Genomic DNA, 10,152 nt, shown 5'->3' on the forward strand with positions numbered 1-10,152 from the left:
GGTTTTAGTGGAGGTTAAGGTTAGCTATTATTTATCATATGTTTCCTTAGTTTCTGTGTTTGGTTTCTTGTCTAGTCTGTCATGTGATTCAGGTCTGTTAAGCTTATGTTGTCATGTCTAAGGCTCCATGTTTCCTGTTTTGTTTTGAAAAAGCTCTGTGTTCATTGTTTTAGTTTCACTTTGGTGTCGAAACACTAATCTGTATCAGGTGTGTCCCCATGTGTTTCCCGTCCCCTCGTCACCTCTTGTGTATTTAGTCTGTGTGTCACTTTGTGCTACCTACTCCATGTCACGTCACCGTTATCCTAGTCGTTATCCCAGTTATTCTCGTAGTTAAAGCCTTAGTTATAAGTTATAGTTAGTGAGAGTTGCAGTTTTTTCAGTTTTCTCATAGTCGTCACACTTTAGTCTTCCCAGCATGTGTTTCGGTTTTGCTCATTCTGCCTTGTTTCATACTTGTGACTATTAGCGCCAAAAGAAAGTCTCACCTTGTGTTCATGTTTAGTTTTGTCTTCTCGCCTGTGTCCGCACCTGGGTCCTCCACACACACCCACACGGTCTGCCCTGCAGACTGTGACAAACACAATAATTAAAAGCAATCAAAAAGTTGTCAGACTGGAGCCTTGACACTAAATGTTTTCTTCATACAGTTAACAGTATAAAGGAGACTGAGATCAGAAACTGAGATCATGTAGGCTGTATACCAGGAAAAATACATTTTTCCTGGGCTTCTAATTTTTAGATTAGATGATTTAAGAAAACAAAAACAAAAAAAGAAAAATCCTTCTCCATTTAAACCATGTCATACCAGCAATAAATTATTTCTTGCATGTCAAACATTGTTTCCATAGCAGCACTGGATGTGAGAAGTTGTTTCTAAGACACTTGTGTACATGAGTGCTGTGTATGCTTCTTTAGGTAAATTTTTTCTCTATATATCTTGTAAATTCTTCCTCTTCAGTGTTTCATCTTTTTTCATCTAATCTCTTGAGGAGAAACGCTTACCCTCTCCAAGTCTTTGTGATAGAGATACAGCTGTGTCCGACTAATGATCTACCAAGACCTGTCAACACCCGAAAAACGCTTCTAATGTGGTAGAAGCACAAATACCTGGACCTGTGTTAAGAGTAAGAGTTAAGAGTAAAAGTGAAAAACAGGCTCTGAAATGTACGCAGAGTAAAAAAGTTTTTTAAAAAAGTAAAAAAGTATATAGTAGCTCCTTGAAAGTCATTTCTATCAGCTATTTTTATATAATAATATACAGTAATAATATTAGTAGAAGAGAATACTTAAAAAAAAAATAAAACTCAGATCCAAAATTTGGACATCAAACCATGACCCAGCTTGGATGTCAATATGACTTTCAACATTTGAACTTTGATCATTTTTTGGACATCATGTGGACGTCTATGACAGGTGCAGGCAATTTACCTGATTAATATTTGTAATATGTTTTTATTTACAGATATTAATGTTGTTGTTATCAACATAATACATATGAATATGGACTATTTATTAAAAAAATGTTAAAAAATGTTAAAATGTAAAGTAATGTTTAAAATATTTAGAAAAAACTTGGAATTCCTTTTAATATGAGTTAAAAGCATTTGTGTTATATACAGTCACGTTCATAAATATTGGGACATCGACACAATTCTAACATCTTGGCTCTATGCACCACCACAATGGATTCCAAATGAAACGAACAAGATGTGCTTTAACTGCAGACTGACAGCTTTTATTTGAGGGTATTTACATCCAAATCAGGTGAACGGTGTAGGACTTACAATAATTTGCATATGTGCCTCCCACTTGTTAAGAGACCAAAAGTAATGGGACAATTGAAGAACCCTTTCCCTAGTGAGGAAAAAACCCTTCACAACAGTTGGCCAGATGAATAACACTCTCCAAGAGGTAAGTGTATGTGTGTCAAAGTCAACAATCAAGAGAAGACTCCACCAGTGTGAATACAGAGGGTTCACCACAAGATGTAAACCATTGGTGAGCCCCAAAAACAGGAAGGCCAGTTTAGAGTTTGCCAAACGACATCTAAAAAAGCCTTCACAGATCTGGAACAACATCCTATGGACAGATGAGACCAAGATCAACTTGTATCAGAGTGATGGGAAGAGAAGAGCATGGAGAAGGAAAGGAACTGCTCATGATCCTAAGCATACCTCCTCATCAGTGAAGCATTGTGGTGGAAGTGTCATAGCGTGTGCATGTATGGCTGCCAGTGGAACGGGTTCTCTTGTATTTATTGATGATGTGACTGCTGACAAAAGCAGCACAATGAATTCTGAAGTGTTTCAGGCAATATTATCTGCTCATACTCAGCCAAATGCTTCAGAACTCATTGGATGGTGCTTCACAGTGCAGATGGACAATGGGCCAAAGCATACTGCAAAAGCAACCGAAGAGTTTTTGAAGGGAAATAAGTGGACTGTTTTGCAATGGCCAAGTCAATCATCTGACCTGAATCCAATTGAGCATGCACTTCACTTGCTGAAGACAAAACTGAAGGAAAAAAATGCCCCAAGAACAAGCAGGAACTGAAGATGGTTGCAGTAGAGGCCTGGCAGAGCATCACCAGGGATGATACCCAACATCTGGTGATGTCTATGTGTTCCAGACTTCAGACTGTAATTGACTGCGAAGGATTTGCAACCAAGTATTAAAAAGTGAAAGTTTGATTTATGGTTCTTATTCTGTCCCATTACTTTTGGTCCCTTGACAAGTGGGAGGCACATATGCAAACTGTTGTAATTCCTACACTGTTCACCTGATTTGGATGTAAATACCCTCAAATAAAAGCTGCCAGTCTGCAGTTAAAGCACATCTTGTTCGTTTCATTTGGAATCCATTGTGGTGGTGTATAGAGCCAAAATGTTAGAATTGTGTCGATGTCCCAATATTTATGGACCTGACTGTATGGTTTATTTTTTACAAATATCCTGTTTTATTGTGAGGGCCTTTTTATGAGGAAGCTAATGTGGTTGTGACTGAGAGCAGGACTGAGAGAAGTTTTGACAGGAGGTAAGAGTTTGTGCATGTTTGCGTATAAACTGGACTATCTACTTGACACTCTTTGTTGATGCACACATTTTACAAACTGCCTGTGAGAAGCTTGAGACATTTCTACTCGAAATCCACCGTGCAGCTCTTCACTTTTGTTTTAGCATCAAGAGCCCAAGCCACCTTGAAGGTGTCCGCTGATCCACTGTCCACAGAATTTTTGAGATAAACGGAAGGTTGGAGATTGACCTATAATTAGCTAAGACCTTAGGTAAGATCTTCTAAATTAGTGAGTGACCATTTCCTCTCCAGCTTATGAGCTGTCTGCTTTAAGGTGAACACCACAGCCACCGTGCACTCTCCAACACAGTGTTCTGCACTTTAAATCCACCACAGTGTGGAAAACTAACCTTTCTATCTTGCACTAAACTGCAGAGTATTTTCATGCAACATTTGAATAACACAAAGTTAGTATACCTGAGTTCATGTTTCACTATGTTACCACAATATGAAAATATATAATTTAACTGTATGCACAAAATGCAAAGATTACAAAAACTCTCACTGTTTGTACCAAGACAGCAGGGAGAAGAACCCATTAGCAAATTAGACAAAGCAGGCAGAAAGAGTTTTATGATGGTTTACTTGCAGAGAAGCTTACAGGCAGAATGCCAGCAAAGCAAACACAACAAATAGCAAAGCAAAGATCATGTTAGAAAGAGCAAAATATGTCAAATAGATTATCCAGCAAACTGGTGGAAAAATCACAACTAGAGAAACCAAGCAACTAAACATAAAACCTAGCAGAGAGCTGGATGTGGAAACTATTACAGGGGCTGGATGGCAAACTGGAAACAAGCGTAATGCATGAAACAGACAAATGACTGAGAGCAAAATGTAAAAGGGCATTCAGTGTGAGACAGTGGCAAACATTAAAGAATGATCTTAGGGCAATCACTCATTTGTTACTGTTTATACACCTCACAATCAATATTTTACACCGTAGGAAGGGTTGCATCCATATTTTGATGCATATCTCAATTTTGTGTAATTACTAAGGAAAATAAGGGTTTTAAGGGTGCTATATACTGCCAGGCATAAATTTACACTTGCTATAACTGGGAGACATTTAAGAAACATCCAAGACAGATAAAAGTATGTCTTACTGATTTCAGGTGTTTCTTGTTAGTTAATTTATGACAATTTCGGGGTAGAGATCATATTAGACTAGTGCACATGATTCGTTAGGTTTCAGGTTCATCGTTCCTTCAACATAAAACCTACAAAAGCACATGATATTCATATTCAGATAGACCTAATAATATAAAGGGACACGGGGAGGGTATATATTTCAGAATGCAGTTATGCATTTCAGTGAAAAGAGAAAAGTTTGTGAAAACTTACATACAAGCATGAAATGTCAACTATACAGTAATGTTCCACAATAAATCAACAAAATAATCTCTCAGTGTATTATAGTGCTATATTTAGTGGCAATAATCTGTCTTACCAGATCAGAGCACATTTACATACCAGAATTAGCATACAGTAGATATTTTTTTTATCCATATTACCTAATGAATCCAGATAATTGTGTACACAGTATCTAGTGGCCAAGCGCAGTCTCAACTGCTTCCAGTGTCATGTTCTACATACCAAACTAAACAGGGCCACCACGAACACCGTGTGATGAAAAATGCATCATTTACACCCACAGAGTGTTGCCTTTCTTGTCTCGCTGCTCATGCAGTTTTCTGACATGATGCCTCCTCTTTTGGGAGATGAGAAACTAGAAATACTTCGACCTCCTTGTGTCAAACTCCTTCCTCACAGGGTGAAGCTCTCTGGTGGCACAGCTGACAGTGACAAACTGACAATGGCTGAATGCTTCACTTCACATTTCTAACCTTTCTCTGAAAATGCTTACCCCCCCCCCCCCCCCCCCCCCCCCCCCCCCCTTCTTTGCTGAGTTGGAGAGAAACAAAGCAAAAAGGTTGAGCATGGAAAGAAAAAAACATATATCCCTCCAAGGACTTTTTCATGAAGATGCATATCTTGAAATGATGTTACAGGTTAGTTTACAGCATGTTGCTCAAGGACACATCATATATGATCCTACTGGCTAAAAATCAACAGCCTTGGAAACTTGATGCCTAAGGACTTCATTAAATTCTTATGATTCTTGGCTAGCTGCCCAGCTTGATAGATTTTCATGATGGCTAGTCTCCCTCTTTGGTCCATCTTGAAGAATCTTAAGTGCTGGAATGAAAATCTTTTAAAGATTTGAGTTCATGGATACTAGCAGAAGAAGTCGACTGACTCTGAGGATCTCTTGCCTTTGTTGTAAGGCAAGGCAAGGCAAGTTTATTTATATAGCACAATTCAACAACAAGGTGATTCAAAGTGCTTTACAGAGACATTAAAAACAAAAACAAATAAAAAGCATGATTAGAATTGATTAAAAAAACAAAAACAAAAAAAACAGTAGATAAAATCAGTAGTAAAAATTTAAGTTTTGAAATTTAAGCTTAAAAGTGTGGATTTGGTGTTTTATTCAAATGCAGCTGAGAATAGGTGAGTCTTGTAGAGCACAGCCAGTTGGTAAACATTATTGACCTGTAAATTTTAGCTTGTTTTGGTAAGGTACTCAAACTACATTATGAGTACCATATGATAACAAATAATAGTCCATCAGCTCCAGCTTTGTCTTTAAACTAATGAGCAAAGGTCAGTATGCTAGTAGCTTTTAGTCTCAGAAAACATGGGTAAACATATGGGACAATTATGGCTTTGGTAATTCTAAAAGTACCTATGCACAGAATGCAGATTTTACTACTACGTAATTTATACACATACATGCACAGAGGAAAGAAGACAGATGAGAGAAAGAAATATGTCATAGCTGTGGGGACTAAACATGGCACAGGGAGGGGCTTTAACCTTGGATTTGTTGGGGGAGCATCCATCATGTCAGTCAGAAGGAGATTGCTTCTTCCCACCTGCAGCACAGCAAACAAGATGTTTCATTTACATGTCTTAGCTCTTCAGCAATCCTGTGCTTCTCCCTTGCATGATAGTGACAGTATCATCTATCATTTTCTGTGATATTGCTGTTAGTATACTAGGCAGCTTTTCTGATTAAGCTGTAAAATATTCTCTGTTACTTTTGTGTATGAATTGATAAAATCAGTTTTGAGTTGTTACTCAGACAAATATGTATTAAACAAAACAGTTTTCTCAAGAGAAAACTTCCAATAGAAAGTAATTTGTTACAATACTTGTTTACATTACTTTGAATTTCTCTGTATAATTCATTGAAATGCATTGTTTCATAATTTATATTTGATAATATAAACCTGTAGGCTAAAGTCCCACACATTAACACAAATGAATATCCTAATGAGGACGCCTATATGATCTTTCTCTTAGTATTTCAGTATGAACACGAAGCTGACATGTCTGTGAAGGTTCTCAGTCATTGAGGTCATGGCAATCCAAGGATCTGATTTGATGAAAGCCCAAATGGGATAACTACATGTTTTAAGAGCTTTCTTTACACGTGTTTACTGCTTTTCTTTCCCTTCTGGCCTGGAGGGAACGTCTTTTGCCCAGTGTTTCAGGGTCCTGATTGCTCCAAGTTTGTGTTACAGATGGTGGTGGGAATCAAAGAGCAAGTATCTGTGTCTGTATGTGGGGGGCTTCTGGTAAACTTCATTCCTGAGGTTTCCATTCTCCTCAATGCACAGAGCACAGTCCAGAAATGGCAAACTGTTATCCTTTGTGTTTTCCCTGGTGAACTTTATGTTTCTATCCACTGAGTTGATGTGAGCTGGTTGCTGGGGTGAAGCTGGTTTTGCTGGTTCAGCCAAGTTGTCTTGTTGTAGTCGTTTTCTGACAGTTTACACTGCCTCAGGTGTAGGAATGCAAGTGACGACCTAGACCACATCAAAGGACACTATGGTTTCATCTGGATCAAATTTCTGGACCTTGTTGGTGAAGTCAATGGAGTTTTTGATATGATGATATGATTTGATATGATGGGGTGTGCTCCGCAAGGGGGGCACTAGGTCCCAGATCCTAGCATTTAGGGTTGGTTACAGACTTGTCATCATCCCAGCTTCTGGGGACAGAGTCACATTATTTAGTGGAAATGAATGTAAAACAATGAACTAACAAAAGTAATGTAAAAGGGTTCAAAAACATAAGCATATAATACCAATATTTTGGCCTATTTTTCACTGAAAACATTCCCTCACCAAACATCCCATTTACTGAGTAATGTTTGCTTAAAAGTACAGAACAGGTGTTTTCTTGAAATGGTTTAGCCATAGATCTTAAAAATTTAGCTGCATTTGTAAGCCATTTTAAAATATTTATGTCTTCAAGAGGGTTTGTGACTAAATGCGTGAAGTATGGAAGTCAGAAAGCACTGAAACATCAGCAAACACACTGCTGGCTTTGGTCTTTTTATGTATTCTTTGACAAAATATTCCAAATAATATTTGAAACATTTTGTCTAAGAATAATTACATTTTTTTTATGTTTATCTTAATGGAGTTTAATCCATTCAAAAATGAATGCAGTTATACATTTTTGACAACCATATTTACCCACAATTAAAATAATTTCTACTTTTGTTCAATTTTGAAACATGACACAGTGTCTTCCATAATGTTTGGAACAAAGAGTAATTTTTTGTTCCAAAAATTTTTGGTTCTGCACCACAGCAGTGAATTGTAAACTGAACAGTCAAGATGTGATTGAAGTGCAGTCTTTCAGCTTTAATTCATGGGATTTTACAAACATTTTGCATGAACTGTTTAATAATTTTAGACTATTTTATTCACAATCCTCTATTTTCAAGGTTCAAAATTAATTGGAGAAACGAACATAAATTTAAATATAAAGTCTTGGATGAAAAAACTTTGCAGTCAGTGTCTGCCTGAAATCCAGAACAAGGACGTCACCAAATGTTTTGATTGCTCCCTAGAAATTTACAGCCACCTTCTCTTGCTGCTTGTTTGTGGGTCTTTCTGCATTCAGTTTCGTATTTAAAAAAACATCTCTGTCCAACTGAGATCAGGCAACCGACTTGTCCAGTCTCTTAGATTACTATTGCAGTATCTTTTCAGTAACTATCCGAAAGTGCTGTCTGATCAGTTTTGCGATATTTGGCTGAATCTCAGCAGAGGGTATAATGCTGTACCCTGGAGCTAATGGATTATTATCAGAAATCATACCTCTATCATTTTCATATGATCAATAAGCACCACTGGCCCACTGTCAGCCTTACATGCTGCCTATAATGTGGTGTGCTTTGGAGCCGTTTCCTTCATACTTTTCTCTTCAAGTCATTCTGGTACAAGCAAATTTTGGTTTCATCTGCTCTTTCTTTCTTTCTTGCTTTGTGTGTGTGTGTGTGTGTGTGTGTGTGTGTGTGTGTGTGTGTGTGTGTGTGTGTGTGTGTTCTGGCTCTATTAGATGTTTTCTGGAAAAATATAATTTGAATTTCCTGGTGTTCCTGGAGTGTAATGAGTGCTTTGCACCTTTGCACCAAATTCAACAATCAAGGTTTATGGACACGAGTATGCTGCAGTGCTGAATGATGCCACAAGGTGGTGCCTCCTCCTTCTTATGACACACTGGACTGAAGACCGCTCCAAGGTACCATGCATGTCCTCTGACCAGAGCTGAGAGTGGAATCTGTCTTGTAACAAGTTCATGCTGACTATTATCTACATTTTACTGCCATGTTTGACAACTTAATGAAGTGCCGTGGAGACCTGGTATTGCATTGGATTGTATTATATACTCCCAAATTCTCTCAAATAAATGCACCCTGTTCAGATCCTGTCTGTAGCGTCTCTGAGCTTAGCTGGAAATACCTGCGCTAAAGGCTAACATCGCCGGCCTCTCCACCCTCAGGCGCTCATGCATTTCTATTCATAAAGACTGATTCTGGACTCTTACAGTGGTACATCTGCCTCCTCAAGTGTTTTTGACTTCCTTAGATACTGTGAAGTTGTTTTTCTTAACCACTGAAATAGTTCTTTCATCATGCACTCTAGTTGTCTGCAGTGGTCTTTCAGACCTTTTGCTGTTGCAGAGCTGGTCAGTGTATTGAATATTTTTTATTCATTGGCACCACATTAGTAATTTGGCTACTTCTAAACAAATGGCTGTAATTTCTAAACGGTTAATGCAAAACTTTTGTAAAATCTCTTGAATTAAAGCTGAACTCCATCTTAATGATTTGATTTGCAAACAACTGTATTGATATACAGAGGCAAAACTTCAAATATTATATAATTGTTCCAAAGATTATGGAGGGCACTTTACACAAGCTTTCTATACGTTTTCAGCCTTTGGTATATCATAGATAACACTGCCTTCTTATTTTGTTTGTAGGCAATTCCATTTGTATTTATGTTCATTTCCTGTCAGTTCATTTCACTAAATTATTTATTTATACAGTGCCATGGCACTTTATATTGCGTACTGATGCTTTCTGGTATTTTTGGTGAGCAATTAAAACTCACATTGGTGCTGTGATGGAGAGGTGACTTCTTAAGGGTGTGTCCTGCCTATTGCACAATGCCAGCTTGGATAGTTTTCGGTCCCAAGCTCTTTAAACAATGAGAAAAATGGGTGAATGCATGGTGAAAATAAGGGTCAATATTGTATTTACTTCCACAGCATGCCTTTTATCCTGTCTTCCTTCTCTCACCACAACTGATCGTGGCCGATGGCTGCACCTCACTGAGCCTAGTTCTGCCTGAGGTTTCCTATTAAAAGGGAGTTTTTCCTTCCCACTGTCACCAGAGTGTTTGCTCATAGGGGGTCATATGATTGTTGGGTTTTTCTCTGTATGTTGTAGGGTCTACATTGCACGATGAATGAATTTATTTTGATCAGGTCAAAAACCTGTAATAAAAATCACACAATCCTATTCCCTTCTTATTTATTGTTCTTCTTCCCAAAGCTGTAGTTTTACTGATTCTCCATTACAGCATGTATCGCATCATCATAAGAAAAAAAAATCCTGATAATGAGTCATCTGCCAAATCTGAGGAACAGTTTGTGCTGCCTCAAGCACAGTGTGCCAGCTACCAGCTGTTAGTGCATTAAATATCACCC

This window comes from Aulonocara sp. 'chitande type north' Nkhata Bay, linkage group LG2 (assembly GCF_057382095.1).
Source record: "Aulonocara sp. 'chitande type north' Nkhata Bay isolate Kocher_YH1m ecotype deep benthic linkage group LG2, A_spYH_male_GT1.1, whole genome shotgun sequence".
Taxonomy (NCBI): domain Eukaryota; kingdom Metazoa; phylum Chordata; class Actinopteri; order Cichliformes; family Cichlidae; genus Aulonocara; species Aulonocara sp. 'chitande type north' Nkhata Bay.